Below are 15,966 nucleotides of genomic sequence, written 5' to 3' on the forward strand. Positions count from 1 at the left end.
ACATCATTTTGTGTAAAACTCGACAATTAACTAGCATCTTCAAGACAAGGAGTTTATACCATTAAGGAACATGATCAAATATATCATTGTAATACCCCGTATTGTTTTTAGCTCAGTTCAGCTTTTAGTTGCATGCATAAGTGGCTTAAGTCTTGAAAATTTTATTAAGTGTTAGGGACTTAGTCATTTTTAAAACTTCTAAACTTGAAGGATTTTTAACTTCGTCTTTCTGACCCCGCGATGTTGATTTTTGAGTTAATTCATGTCCAAAAATGTACGGAGCTTATCTCAAAGAAGTTTTGGATTTTTCGAATGGTGTTTGGGTCATGTTTGGATCACAAAACCACAGGATTATCACGCTAAGCTTGTGACATGGTGTTATTGTCATCGTCATGCATACCATGTCAAGGTAAGAGAAATGAACTACCACGATAAGACCACATCGCAGTAAGCTTGTTCCATTCAGTTTTGAATTTAAATGCCTGAGGGGCAATTGGGTCTTTTTCCCTTCAACCCAATCATTCATAAATGACTTGGGCATCAGTTAGGGAATAATTTTACCCTTCCTCTCCAATTATCCTCCCAAGAAAAAAATTCCCTTTCCCCAAGAACACAAATTTAATTTTTTTCTCCCTAAGAAATAAAGAATTCAAGTTCCCCAAGTTCAAGAAACTTTAAGAAAGTATCAAGATTGGTGTTTCTTTTTCAAGTTAATTATTTAAGGTATATGTGTTGTTCATCCATGGGTCCCTTTCACCCATAGAGTCCAAGAATCCTTGTTGTTTTAAATCATGAGTTTTTACATGTTTAAGTTGAATTATCCCTATGAAGCTCATGTTGATTTTAATTACAAGTTATGTTTATAAGTGTCTTCAAGTGGAATGGGACATTACATGTTTTGAATGTTGAAATCTTGATGTTATATCCCTAATTCATGATTTTAGTGTTGTAATCATGTTGTCCTCGCGTGCTTTGCCCATTCCTATGCTTAAGTTCATGACTCTCATACGTTTGATGAAATGCTTAAGTTTTGGGTTTTGAACAATGATCTCCTAATATAGTTTTGAGTTTTTATATGGTATTATTATTATTTTCATTCTGTGCTGGTGGGTTATGAACACCTGACACCTATGTATTTCACATGTTTTCAGAATTTTAAGTAATGATTTCAATCACACCATGAGTGTTACTAGTTATTCAGTTATTATAATCATGATAAGCACTATCAGTTACATAAAAAATATTCAGTTAAGCATGGTTTAGTTCAATTCCATTGTTAGTTCAGTTGGGAGTAATATTTAGCACCGAGCGAATATAAGGGTGGGCTTCCCCGTCAGTTAGGTAGAGTCGTTAGTAGTAGTCCCAACATTTCAGAACTACGTAGCTAGCATAGGATATGAGGAGTCACCCATTAGTTTAGCCTTGACTTCCTCTTAGGCATCACCCGTCAGTTTAGGCATGACACCCTAGTCCTTATGGACACCAGATTAGTGGATCCACATAGTTAGTGTTAGTTCCCGTGGAACAGTATTGACACCCTTCTAACTGGAGTTATAGGTTTTATCCCGATTAGCTCATATTGGGGCATGTCGGTTAAATGATACCTTTCACAATCTCAGTATAGTATTTAGTGTATTTTCAGTTTAGGTTTGCTTGACTAAGGCCTCATTTGTTTGCACTTAATGGAGATCTGAATCTGAATGGTTTAGACTTCAGACCATTAAGTGCATTTGTTTTTTATTAAGGTTTTAACTCTTAATAGGTCTGAATAGGTCTTAATCATTCAGATCTAGAACCAAGTCTTAATAGGTTTAAAGGGATGTTCTGGTGTTGGATAATATTCACCACTCTATTCATATTCAACAGTCACCACCACCACTAACAACCTCTATCACCGTCACCATTGTCAACCACCACCAACCACCTCAACCATCACAACCACCATTGACAAAAAATACCACTACCAACCATAATTATCTACCGCTACCACACCTACTACCTCTTTTATTCTAATTATATTCATCGCCACCACTACCGTCAACAACACCATAATCAGCAACTACTATCGGCCAATCCCTACTACCAAACAACTCATCTATCACAACTAGCACTACTACTAACTACCACTAATACATCACAACCTCTACATATTCTTTAGCCACCACCACCATTATCACTAGTAGTGCCACCTCTACCACCACTTCTACCAGTACCATCGCTATAATTTATCTCTACTAACAACCATCTCCACTATCACGACAAATAATATTTCTAACTAGCACCAACACATCGTCAATCATCATGCATTTATGTTTTAGCCAACACAATCAGCACCTTAAACTACTAACATCAAGCAACGTCATATCACAACAATCACCACCACCATCAATCACCACCATCATAACGGTCACTACAATACCAACCATCACAATTATCACCACCAACATTATTAATCACTAACATCAATCATCGTCACCGCAATCACCATTATAAGCCATCTCCATTATCACTAAAAAACATAAATATTTTTTCTCAATCAAATACTAATAATTTTGTTGTCTTAAATTACATAATTTTTTAATATATAATTAATTTTTTATTATGTATACAAATAATTTTTTTTACACATTCAGATGTTGAAAAACAAACAGTCTTAATCATTCAGTTCTCAGATCTAGAGACAATATCTTAATCATTCAGATGTACATTCAGATTCAGATGTCTGAATCTTAAAAAAACAAATGGAGCCTAAGTGTACAGACTTTTAGATATTTAAGTTTACAGCTTTTAATCTTTCAGATTACAGATTTATCTCAGTAGCATAACAGTTATACACTTAGGCTTGCATTCTTAAATATTACACTTTTCATGCATTCATGCTGTTCAGTTAGTCCTTATCTCATATGCGAAGTTACCCTATGCATTTCAGTCTATCCTTATCTCATATACCATCACATTCAAAGTACTAACTACCTACTTTTATTTTTGCTATGATGTCTTATATCATAGGTTCGAACGCTAAGTTTCCCAACAGCAGTTAGATAACTCAATGTAATCTAACAACAGTAGCGGTGAGTCCTCATCCATCGAGGGCATGTATGATTATTTAGTTGTCTCAGTATTTCTTATTTTCAATTATTTAGAGTTAGTTAGGGGTTTGTACCATCAGCTCCTCAGTCAGTTTAGAGGTTTTCATACATCTAAACAGTCATTTAGGCAGTTAGTAAGTTTTATTAGTTTATTAAATGTTTCAGACATTTGATTTATTCATATTTTTAGTATTCAAACTTTATGGCTTTATTAATTTTTTTGCACATGTCTATTATTATTATTTTATTCTACACTCTCAGTAGGTACCAGTACATAGGTTAGCTTTTGGTTATTTGTAACTATAAGCACTGTTGTTGCGACTAGGGGTAGCCTCAGGTCATAACAGAACTTGGTATCAGAGCCTAAGGTTTTAAACTATCTTAGGGAGTCTTAAAGACACATTGAGTAAGCTCTTCCACATGGGTGTGAAGTGCTCCACACTTATGGAACTGATAAAATATTTTAGGAAAAGTTTCCCTTCTTTCAGTATTCATGTCGTACGAATGATCATGAGCTCTATTTAAACTCTCTATCTAATTCATCCTTCAATCCGTTTACAGACCATACCTCTAAAAAAACAAAATAAGAAGAAATAGGAACCAACCCACACCACTTCCTGTTCAGGAAGATCCCCTGACTAAGCATGTCTCTCACACCGAGTTCAAATCTGCTTTTACTTCCTTATCCTATTTAGTAGCTGCTTAAAAAAACTAGCAAACAATTTTTCCAGCCAATCCAATGGCAAATACAGCTATAGCTAGGATTCAGAATTTCACTCGAATAAATCCCTCTTTATTTTTGAGATCGAAGTCTTAAGAGAATCTGCAGGAGTTTTTTGATATGGTTTAGAAAATGACAGATATCATGGGTGTCACTTTGAGTGAGAGTACAGAGTTGGCTATATACTAGTTGCAGGATATAGGAAACACCTGATGTAAGTAGTAGAAGGAGTATAGGGTTGTTGAGGCATAGCCTTTAGAGTCGGAGGAGTTTTCCACGAGTTTATTAGATAGGTTATCTCCTTTAGATTCGAGGGAAGCTATGGTGCAGGATTTCATCAATTTGAAGCAAGGCAATATGAGTATAAAGGAGCACTCTCTTAAGTTTACTAAGTTAGCGAGGTATGCTCCTTTGATGGTGGCTGATAATAGGTCTATAAAGAGTAAGTTTGTTTTTGATATATCTGATAGTATGGTCAAGGAGTGCTAGACTGCTATGTTGATTAAGAAGATGGACCTATCTTGGCTTATGGTTTATGCTCAGTAGATTGTAGAAGAGAAGCTTAAGGAGAAAGAGAGAAAATAAGAAGACCAAAATGGGTAGTTTTAACTTTTCTCGGCCAAGGTTAGAGGGTGGAAACTATTCTCAATCCCATCAGAAGTTCTTAGCCCCACTCCATCTTCAGCTAGTGCGCCACTGCTAAGGTTCAAGAATGATAGTCGGGATAGAGCATCAGGCTTTAAGTCCTAGGTTAGTATGAACAATGGTCGTACTAATATGCTTTGCAGAAAGTATAGTAGGAATAATTAGGGTGTGTAAGGCTGGTAGTGATGTGTATTTCAGATGTGTCAATCCAGGCCATAGGATCTGAATGTGTATGGTAGTGGCGCAGAGGGGCAGAAATGATCGCCAACAGGGACAAAATACTTTTTTAGCAGCACCAGCAGGTCATCTGAACCAATAGGGCACTACTTCCAGTACCACCAATGGGAAACACCAGAACAGACTGTATGCACTCTTGCCGACCCTTTCTTAGTATCTATCCTAGTGGGTAAATCTATTATAGCCAAACGGGTATACAAAAATTGCCCGATTATAGTATCTCAAAAAATCACTTCAGTTGATCTTGTGGAGTTAGAGATGACTGATTTTGATGTTATTCTCAGCATGGATTGTCTCCACTCATGATATGCCTTAGTTGATTACAGAAATAGAGTCGTTCAATTTTAGTTTCCTAATGAACTAATCATTAAATGGAGAGGTAGTACCTTTGTGATTAGGGGACAAATTATTCTTAAGGCAAGAAAAATGATATCTAAGGGATGTGTTACCACCGTGTCCGAGTTAAAGACTCTAGTTCCGAGACTCCAAGTCTCGAGTCCATTTCTGTAGTAAGGGAATTTCCAGATGTGTTCACTGATGACCTTCCTGAAGTTTCTCTCGAAAGGGAAATTGACTTTGAAACAAATTTCCTTCTAGATACCTAACCTATCTCTATTCTGCCCTATAGAATAGATCTATCTAAGCTTAGAGAATTAAAAGAACAATTGAAGGATCTCTTAAATAAGGGATTCATTAAGTCTAGTATTTCCCCATGGGGTACTTCAGTCTTGTTCGTGTGTAAGAAAGACGGTTCTCTTAGAATATGCATCGATTACTGTCAGTTGAACAAAGTCACAATCAAGAATAAGTATCCACTCTCCAATATTGATGACTTATTTGACGAACTTTAAGGTGGGAGTTACTTTTCTAAGATACACCTCAGATCCGGCTATCATCAACATAGAGTCAAAGAATGTGACATTCTAAAGACAACTTTTAGAACTCAGTATGGTCACTTCAAATTCCTAGTTATGGCATTTTGGCTGATTAATTCCCCTACAACTTTCATGGACGTAATAAAAAGAGTGTTTAAGCAGTACTTGAACATATTTATCATACTCATCATTGATGATATCCTTCTCTATTCTCATAGTAAGAATGATTTTTTAGGCCATTTGAGATTTGTATTACAGACCCTTATATATCATCAGTTGTTCTCCAAGTTTAGTAAGTGCGAGTTTTGTCTAAGATTAGTAGATTTCTTTGGCCATATTATTTCCATTGATAGCATTCGAGTTGATCCTCAAAATACCAAAGAAGTGATAAAATAGCCCAAACCTATCTCCCCATCAGTTATCAGGAGTTTCTTGGATTTGGCTAGCTATTATGACTGATTTGTTAAAGGGTTCTATTTTATTGCATCCCTCATGTCTCAATACTCAGAAGTAAGTCAAATTTTAGTGGTCAAATTCATGTGAGAATAGTATTTAGTAGTTGAAGACTCAACTCACTTTAGCCCCAGTATTGACTTAGCCAGATGGTATGGGTTTGTAGTTTACTGTGATACTTCCAGAGTTGGTATTGGTTGTGTATTGATGCAGAGAGGTAAGGTCATAGCCTATGCCTCTAGACAACTCAAACCCCATAAAAAGAATTATCCTACTCGTGATCTTGAGTTGGTAGCTATTTTTTTCCTTGAAAATTTGGAGGCATTATCTTTATGGGGTTCATGTTGATGTGTTCATAGATCATAAAAGTTTGCAGTATGTGTTCTCGCAAAAAGATTTGAATCTTCATCAGGAAAGGTGGCTTGATTTGTTGAAAGTTTATGATATGAGTATATTGTATCATACAGGCAAGGCCAATGTAGTGGCAGATGCCCTTAGTAGATTGTCTATAGGTAGTATTGCTCATGTTGAGGAGTATAAAAATAAGTTAGTCCAGGAGGTTCATTATATTTCTATATTAGGTGTTCCATTAGTTTACTCACCTAAAGGCAATGTATGGTTTCAAAGTGATTTTAAATCATCATTGGTTGCTAGAGTAAAGGAAAAGCAAGATAGGGATCCCAGTCTAGTTAAGATGAAGAAATTAGTTAGAGATCAGAAAGTAGAGGTTTTCTCCCAAAAGCAAGATCGTGTGTTGTGTTTCCAGGGTGCGTTATATGTTTCAAGTGTTGATAGTTTGAGGAAATAGATCTTAGCAGAAGTGCATGGTGCACGTTACTATATACACCTAGGAGCCACTAAGGTTTATCACAATTTATGAGAAGTCTATTGGTGGATTGGTATGGATATAGATATTAAAGAGTTTGTAGCTAAGTGTTCTAATTGTAAGAAAGTCAAGGTTGAACACCAGAGGCCTAGTGATGTATTGTAGGAGTTCAGCATTTCTACTTGCAAGTGGGAAGTAGTGAACATGAATTTTGTAATGGGTTTGCCTATAATAAAAACTATAACTCCAATATCTAAATGGCTCCATTTGAACCTTTCTATGGGAGGAGTGTAGATATCCTATTAGTTGGTTTGATCCAGGTGAGGCTACTTTGATTGGGCCAAATATGGTGTTTGATGTGATGGAGAAAGTTCAGTTGATTAGAGAGAGTTTGAAGATAACCCAAAGCCATCAGAAATTTTATGCAGATGTAAGGAGAAGAGATCTTGAGTTTGATGCTGGTGACTTAGTCTATTCGAAAATTTCACCCATGAAAGGAGTGAAGAGATTCGACAAAAAAGGAAAGCTTAATCCCCGATATGTTGGTCCTTATAGAATTATTAACCATTTTGGGAAGGTAGGTTATAAGCTAGAATTGCCTGCAGATTTGGCATCAGTCCATCCGGTGTTTCATGTTTCTTTGTTAAAGAAATGCATTGGCGATTTAGCTATTGCTATACCTTTAGAAAGTACAGGAGTTTAGGATAGCCTTTCTTTTGAAGAAGTCCCAGTTGAGATCCTAGACAATCAGATTTGTAGGCTATGGAACAAAGAAGTTCCCTTGGTTAAAGTCCTATGACGGAATCAGTCTGTTGTGAGAGCTTCTTGGAAAGAAAAAGCAGATATGCTACAATACCATGCATTTTTGAGCTAGAAATCAAACTGTCATTCCTACATGTGGAAACTCTAATCCCATGATTCATATTTTAATTCATTTGTCTTGATCTTTATCCTAGTGTGGGAAGTGCTTTCTAAGTGAAAAAAAATATTCATAGAAACCACCTAGAGCAAAGTTGAGTGAAGAACCTTTGATTTGTCCTAAGTTGGGTATCCAATTCTACAAGGGTCTACTTTGGATATACATAGCTTTTGATATATATGGAATTTTTCAGTTCAAGACCCATCAAATTGTTGTTAATTTAATCAACTTTCCAACGATACCAATTTTGCCTAAATCCGATACTCGGGGGAAAAATTATAATATTTTTTGTATGAGGCAATAAGCTGCCACAATTACACCGCCTGTTGTGCCTATAAAAGTAAACCAATACCCCTTAGTAGTAAACCTCTAAATCAAGATTGTCCAAAAGAGTAGGTCACCGCAATTAAACCTCTCAGTAGTGCCTATAGAGGTGGAACCAATAGCGCTCAGCGATGAGCCTCAAAATTGAGATTTCTGCTGAAACTTCTAATTCTGAGAGGCAGTCTTGTCTTTTCCCTACAAACCCAAGTCGTGTAAATGATGAACTAAAATATCTTTTGGGCATAACATGCCCAAATTCACTCAAATTTATCAAAAAAAAAAAAGCCTTAACCTCCCTCCCAAAGATCTAGAATCCATCTTTAAGTTCAAGATTTCCAAGAAACGAGTCAAGATTCGAGTCCTATTCTTCAAACTAAGTAATCTAAGGTATGTGAATTCTTTTAAAAAACTCATGGTCATGGTGAAATCATTTTTAATAATGTTTGAGTGATGAGGAATAATGTATTTACAAAGGGTTTCGAATTTACATTGACAATTATGCATTGTGAACCCTTTTAATGATATATATTGTTTTGGTCTTAAGGCCTTCCCTTGAAATTGAATTATGTTCGTATATGTATACATATATATATATTTTTTGTGTTGAACTCGAATTGAGAGCATAAATAATTAAACTTCCTCTCGTGTTATTGCACCTCCTCATTTCACATGTTATGGGTTGTTAAATTGCATATTGAGAAGAATGAGATAAATATTTTTACTATTGTTTAAGGATTTGATATTGGTTATACATTAAAGAGAGCATGTTTTCTTGGTTGTAAATGTTAAAAATGAGCATTGGAAGAAGTGGATGATTTGCTACAAAGTAATTGACCACCACTTGTTTGAGAATTTAAAGAGAGGATCTTTGCATAAGTTTTCATATATTTCAAAATACAAATTCTCTTGTATCCTCTGAATAATTTGGTGGTTCAAAGACTATGTTTTGAACTAAAAGACTATAACATGATGCTGCATGTCTTATATGACTTGCAAGTATTGGTATGACGATACCAAATCATACAAATGCCATAATAGACTCAGACTACACTTTACTACAAAAAGTTTTTAAGAATTAGACCACTTTTAGGAAGATGAATGATTTAAAATGTTTAAAATAAGCTTAAAGAGAGTTAGATGGTTAGTCTAAGAAGGCATTTTAGTGTAATGGCTTATTGCTAGAAGTCGAGTTTTGCCGATTCATGTGATATGATTGGCTAGGCTAATGTATTCTTGTCCATGAGACACTGGTATACTAGACTAGTATATAGGACCCCAATTCTTGTGGCAAACTTGGATGTCAGGTCTTGGCCAATGATTTAATGGTGGACCCATATAGCTCTTTGGTACTAGACTTGTAGAGTGTACCATTTAGCTCAGACGTAACATAAAGAGTGGTTCATGATTTCAATAAAATATTTCAAACACTTTTAAGTATGCCCATGTGTTTTCGTATATCATATGTAATTTTATGAATTTCTCTCACTTATGTTGTTTAAAAATATGTTATTTTGGATTGCTCTACGTACCAGTACATATGTATTGACCCCCCATATTTCAGGATCTAAGGCACAGTCCCAGGGTCCCGTTAAGCAGTAGAGTTATTTGGTTAGATGTTGCAGTTGGTGAGCCTCCCATAGTTTGGAAGGCCTAGTTATGAGTTATTGTTATTTTATTTTGATTCATAGTCCGACTGGGGGACTTGTCTTAGTTTTATTACGTATGTGTGTTTATGTATTGTTATAAATTTCACAGACTGGTGTCATGTGTTTTGAATGTTAAGAACTCACTTTGAAATTTTTTAGCTGAACTAAGAGATTGACCATGTTATCTTATTATATTTTCCATATTTCTTTATAGTATATGACTGGTGTGCATGACTTCCAGATAGAAAAAGGCGCTCGGGCCTTCATGGTTTAGGATACTTATTGCAGCCAGGGCCCCAACTCGGGTCGTGAATAACTTGGTATTAGGGTGTCTGCGAAATCACATCAGGTAGAGTCCTATTTATGGTTGTGTAGCACGCCACACTTATAAAGAGAAAGATACTAGGCGTTTAGGAGTGTTTCACTCTTTTTTTCATGTTCTAGATCATTCCACTATGTTGTTCATTTGGAAGTTATCCAAATTCCTTCTTTACGCTATTTTTATTAACTATGTCTCATTGTCGAGTCGATTTAAGTGTAGAATCTTAAAGTCTAAATAAGGTAGTCCCTCCTGATTGAGTCATAAAAGAGTATGAAATTGCACAAGGACTTGAGAGGAGTCTATAAGTGCCTTAAAGTGGATTGATAATACTATACCCTTATCTACATCAATCATGCATTCAAGCCAGAGGTATGAAGTGTATTCAGTCCCTTTCAACATTCTTATTATAGATGACATGCTAAATGGTAGTGATGTATGTAAGAATGTTGGAACAATATTTTCACTTGAGTACTAGTGATATGAAGTCACAAGGTTAGAAGTCAGGGTAAGGTTGACTTTTGTATAAATAAGTAGTTTGAGTTGTATAATCCTTGACTGAGAGGTGGTTTGCTCTTGTATGGTGATTGGCTAATGTGGTAGCAATATTTGTTGATTGTATGATAGTCTGTGAAGGAAGTGGCTAGCTATGATTATTATTTATACTAAATAGGGAAAGATCTTAGAATAGATTGATATGGTGGTTATAGAAATCATTTATAGGCTTTGAATGAAAAGGGGTAGATTAGTTAGTAAGTTATGGGTAGAGACTCATTGGTGTAAATAGAATTTGAAGGTAGTCTAAATATATGCTTGGGTAAGAAGATTTAATGTGAGGAAGTAGAGCATGTTGATAAGGTCGTAATGAGTCATATTATAGGATTAAGATTGACTATCCCTATTATGTGACTTAAATCGCTTAATTGTCTTTTCTCTAGTCATTGTAAACTAGTACTACATGTGAGAAGGTATGTAGCAGATTTTGAGGTGTAGTAGTAGTGTCGTGGAGAGGATGAACTTATGGGCCGTAGTTAAGTGAAGTAAGAGACTTAGGTTGATATTTCTATTTGATGGACTAGTATAGTATGCAGCATGCTTCATTGGTGTTATATTATTTGTGTTTGAAAATAGACTTGAACTTTAGATGTGGATTGTGGTGATGAGGATAGTAGCTTAAGGTTAATGATGAACGTTTTGTGGGAGTAAGTAGTAGTCTTGATTTGATGTGTGCAATAGCCTAAGTTGGCAATTTATTAGAAATGGAGTGGATAATTATGATATACATATATAAACATGAGACTAGTGTTAGAATGATGAATTTTGGTTGAGTCATTAAGTGAATAAGGGCGTAAGTATATAAGAATAAGTTTCACCCCCAGGTAGTATGTTGTTAAGTAAAGTTTTATGTGTATAAGTGTTTTGTATACCTAGTTTTCATTCTCGACTCTTGTAGTATGGAGAAGTTTGGGAAGCTATTGTATGGTATTATTTAGAATTTAATTGAGGAAATATAGGTAGGCAATATGAGCCTTTTGTATAGTTTTACAAATTTTGTTAAGTGGTAAGTTATGTGATTGGAGGTGTAATTCTAGTATTCTAAGGAGTTGAATATGAAGTGTTAAGTATTTAGAAGCATTGTGTCCATGCCCACGGTAATGTTAGTCATGAGTCAATGACTTTGGGGGTTGGAGAAAGTTATGATTAGTGTCCCTAAAAGGGGGATGTCCTAGAAAGAAACTAGTGTGTTTTTAATAAAAAGTACTAAGGAAAATTTGTGGTCATGTGTATACTGATACCCCCATTGTATTGAGAATTGTGGTTATAGATTGATGAGAGTTTATGTTCTCAAGTCTAGGATTATGACTTGGATCTAAGGGGGAGATGGTGAGTTAAGGTAGTTCCCAAATTTTCTCATATGGCAAGTTCAGGGAAGAGTCATGATAAACCTATTACTATTCAAGCGTATTCCTCCTACTTTAGTTTAAGAGTTCATTCTACCAATGTCTTATGTATTAAAGTTCTGTCTATGTCTAAGGTCTGAGTTCTCTATGTAACTCACGTAATGTTCCAAACTCTAAACTAAAAGCAATGATGTCTCAGTAAATCCAGTCTTTCGTGTATTCAAGCTCTATGTTATGATATTCAGGATCCATAAATCTGTGTCCTGAATCATGCTGGTTCTAAGGAACTATGTTTTCCTATGTTACTGATTCATTTTATGTCAGGATTACACAAAATGATGAATTTTATGCAAATTCATAGCCATGTTCAGTTCTTAAACGAGGAGCAATGGATCCAAGTAGAAATTCTTGTCTGAATAGTTGACTTCATGAATTCTGACCTTATGTTATGCAACTCTTGATATGTGCACTCGTGTTTTCTGATTGTGGTCTGTCCTAAGAATCTATATTGTGTTGTGTTTATGCCAGAACAACTCTCTACTCTTGATCTACTCATTTGGTATATGAAGTACTTTTTTCCTATTGTGTCGTATCTTCATCTTATAATCCACCTTGAGTAGTTCAATAAGTATAAGTTATAGTCTAATTATGTCACTCTACTTTTCATGATGCTCATGCTGGGGTCCCTCAATGACCCACCTTATGATAGTAAGATAGTAGTTATGGAAGAGTAGTGATGTTTTTGGTAGGGGAGTAGATGTTCTTGAATGTGAAAATTTTTAGGTGATTTCTTTAGCAAGGGTTATAGGTAACGGAGGAAAAAAAGAGAAACTTTTGTTACATAAAATAGTTAGAAAGGAGATGTGTAGCAAAAATCTTTATGATAGTTATTGATTTTAGTGGTCTAAGTGGAGAGATCCATGAAGTGGGTGTATTAATGATAGGCTTGAATGTTGTGCTTGATGAAAATGCAAACCAATGCACTAGGTAGTTATTACTCCTCGATTTAAGACAGTCAGTTGTTCGATTATAGTGATAAGATGGAGAATGTTCTTAAAGGGATGTAGAATATGGGGTCCCATAGCTTAATCTAGCATCTTTTTACTCCGGGTGAGGCTTCAACATGGATGTATGATACACTGGACTTAAGCTCTTGTAGTTATGTATTTAGTGGGGGAATTATAAGATTGGGATGTTGAAATGTGGTATCATAGTTGAAATCACAGTGGAGAAGCGTCGCAAAAATTTAAAGGCTATTAGACGTGTTATTTGAGGTAGAGAATATTTCTAATCTATTCTTATGTCCTGCGGGAATCTCATCTCATGTTGTGTACCAATCTTAATTAGGCCGAGGATTCTTATAAAAGTGCATGCCTTATAATATTTGATCATGTTTCGTAGAACACATGCCAAGATCATATTGATGTCATGTTTCGTTATCTCATGATTTGTGCTTACACAATTTCCTTGGTGATGCCATAAAGCTTTTCTTGAATGTCTAAGTATGTTTCAGTTAGGGAAACAAAATTCCTAATATGAGATTATGTCCGTTATTCCATACTTCTGTAGCCTCAAAAAATCCTACCCATCATTGGAGGACGAATGATTCCAAGGAGGAGATAATGTAACACCTCACATTTTTGAGCTAGAAATCAAGCCTTCCATCTTATGTGTGCAAACTCTAATCCCATATTCATATTTTGATTCATGTATCTTGATCTTTATCCTAGTGTGGGAAGTTCTTTCGAAGTGAACAAAAATGTTCATAGAAACCACCTAGAGCAAAGTTGAGCTAAGAACTTTTGGTTCATCCAAAGTTTGGTATTTGATTCTACAAAGGTCCACTTTGGACGTGTATAGCTTTTAATATACATGGAATTTTTTTGATAAAAACCTACAAAATTGTAGATAGTTAAATCAGATTTCCAACAATACCAATTTCGACTAAATTCGATACCCAGGTGAAAAGTTAGCACATCTTTTGTGTGAGGTAGTATGCTGCCGTGATTACATCGCTCGGCGGTGCCTATAGCGGTGGAACCAATACCGCTCAGCGGTAAACCTTAAAATTGGGATTGTCTAAAACAGTATGTCACTGCAATTACACCCTTAATGGTGTCTATAGAGGTAAAACCAATAGCGCTCAACGGTGAGCCTCAAAATCGGGATTTCTACTGAAACTTCAAATTCTAAGGGGCAGTCTTGTCTTTTCCCTACAAACCCAAGTTATGTAAACCGTGAAATAAAATGTATTTTGGGCATTATATGCCCAAATTCACTCAAATTTATCAAGAAAAAAACCCTAACCTCCTTCCCAAAGATCTAAAATCCATCTTTAAGTTCAACATTTCTAAGAAACGAGTCAAGATTCGAGTCCTATTCTTCAAACTAAGTAATCTAAGGTACGTGGGGGTTTTCCTAAACTACATGGTCATGGTGAAATCATTTTTTATAATGTTTGAAAGATGAGGAATAATGTATTTACAATGGGTTTTGAATTTACATTGACAATTATGCATTGTGAACCTATTTAATGATACATATTGTTTTGGTCTTGAGGCCTTCCCGTGAAATTGAATTATGTTTGTGTATTTATACATATATATGTGTTTTTGGTGTTGAAATTCGAATTGAGAGCATGAATAATTAAAGTCCCTCTCGTTTTATTGCATCTCTTGATTTCACATATTACGGGTTGTTAAATTGCATATTGAGAAGAATGAAATAAATATTTTTACTATTGTTTAAGGATTTGATATTTATTATGAATTGAAGAGCGGGTGTTTTCTTGGTTGTAAATGTTAAAGATGAGCATTGAAAGAATTGCATGGTTTGCTATAAAGTAATTGGCCACCACTTGCTTGAGAATTTAAAGAGAGGATCTTTGCATAAGTTTTCATGTATTTCAAAATACAAATTCTCTTGTACACTCTGAATGATTTGGTGGTTCAAACTCTATATTTTGAATTAAAATACTATAACATAATACTGTATGGCTTATACAACTTGCATGTCTTGGTATGACGATACCGAATCATACAAATGCCATAATAAACTCAGACTAGACTTTACTACAAAAAGTTCTTTTACACATTTCACCATTTTCAGAAAGATGCATGATTTAAAATATTAAAAATGAGCTTAAAGAGAGTTACATGGTTACCCGAAGAAGGCATTTGAGTTTAAGGGATCATCGCTAGAAATCGTGTTTTGCCGATTCAAGTGATATGATTGGCTAAGGCTAATGTATACTTATCCCTGAGACACTGGTGTACTAGACTAGTTTGTAGGACCCCTATCTTTGTGGCAAACTTGGATATAGGGGCTTGGCCGATGAGTTAATGGCGGACCCATATAGCCCATGGTTACTAGACTTGTAGGTGTACAATCTAGCTCAAAAGTAACATAAAGAGTTGTTCAGGATTTCAACAAAATATTTCATAGTCTTTTAAGTATGTCCATGTGTTTTCATATATCATATGTAAAAGGTTTTATGAACTGCTCTCACTTATGCTGTATAAAAGTATGCTATTTTGGATTGCTCTACGTACCAGTACATCTGTATTGGCCCCTTATATTTTAGGATCTGAGTCACAGTCTTGAGGTCCCGTTAAGCAATAGAGTTGCTTAGTCAGAAGTTATAGTTGGTGAGCCTCCCTTATTTCGGAAAGCCTAGTTATGAGTTATTGTTATTTTATTTTGATTCATGGTCCGACTGGGGGCCTTGTCCTTGTTTTATTACATATGTTGTTTCTTCTATTTTTAGCGATTTTGCAGACTGGTGTCATGTGTTTTGAATGTTAAGAACTCCCTTTGAAATTGTTCAGTTGAACTAAGAGATTGACCGTGTTTCCATCTTATTATATTTTTTGCATTTCTTTATAGTATATAAATGGTGTGCATGATTGCCAGATAAAAAAGGGTGCTTGGGCCTTCATGGTTTGGGATGCTCGTCGCAGCCAGGTCCCCAGCTCGGATCGTGATATATTCATACCAGGCATCCTCATCTTT

The sequence above is a fragment of the Capsicum annuum genome, chromosome 5 (genome assembly GCF_002878395.1).
Source record: "Capsicum annuum cultivar UCD-10X-F1 chromosome 5, UCD10Xv1.1, whole genome shotgun sequence".
Taxonomy (NCBI): Eukaryota; Viridiplantae; Streptophyta; class Magnoliopsida; order Solanales; family Solanaceae; genus Capsicum; species Capsicum annuum.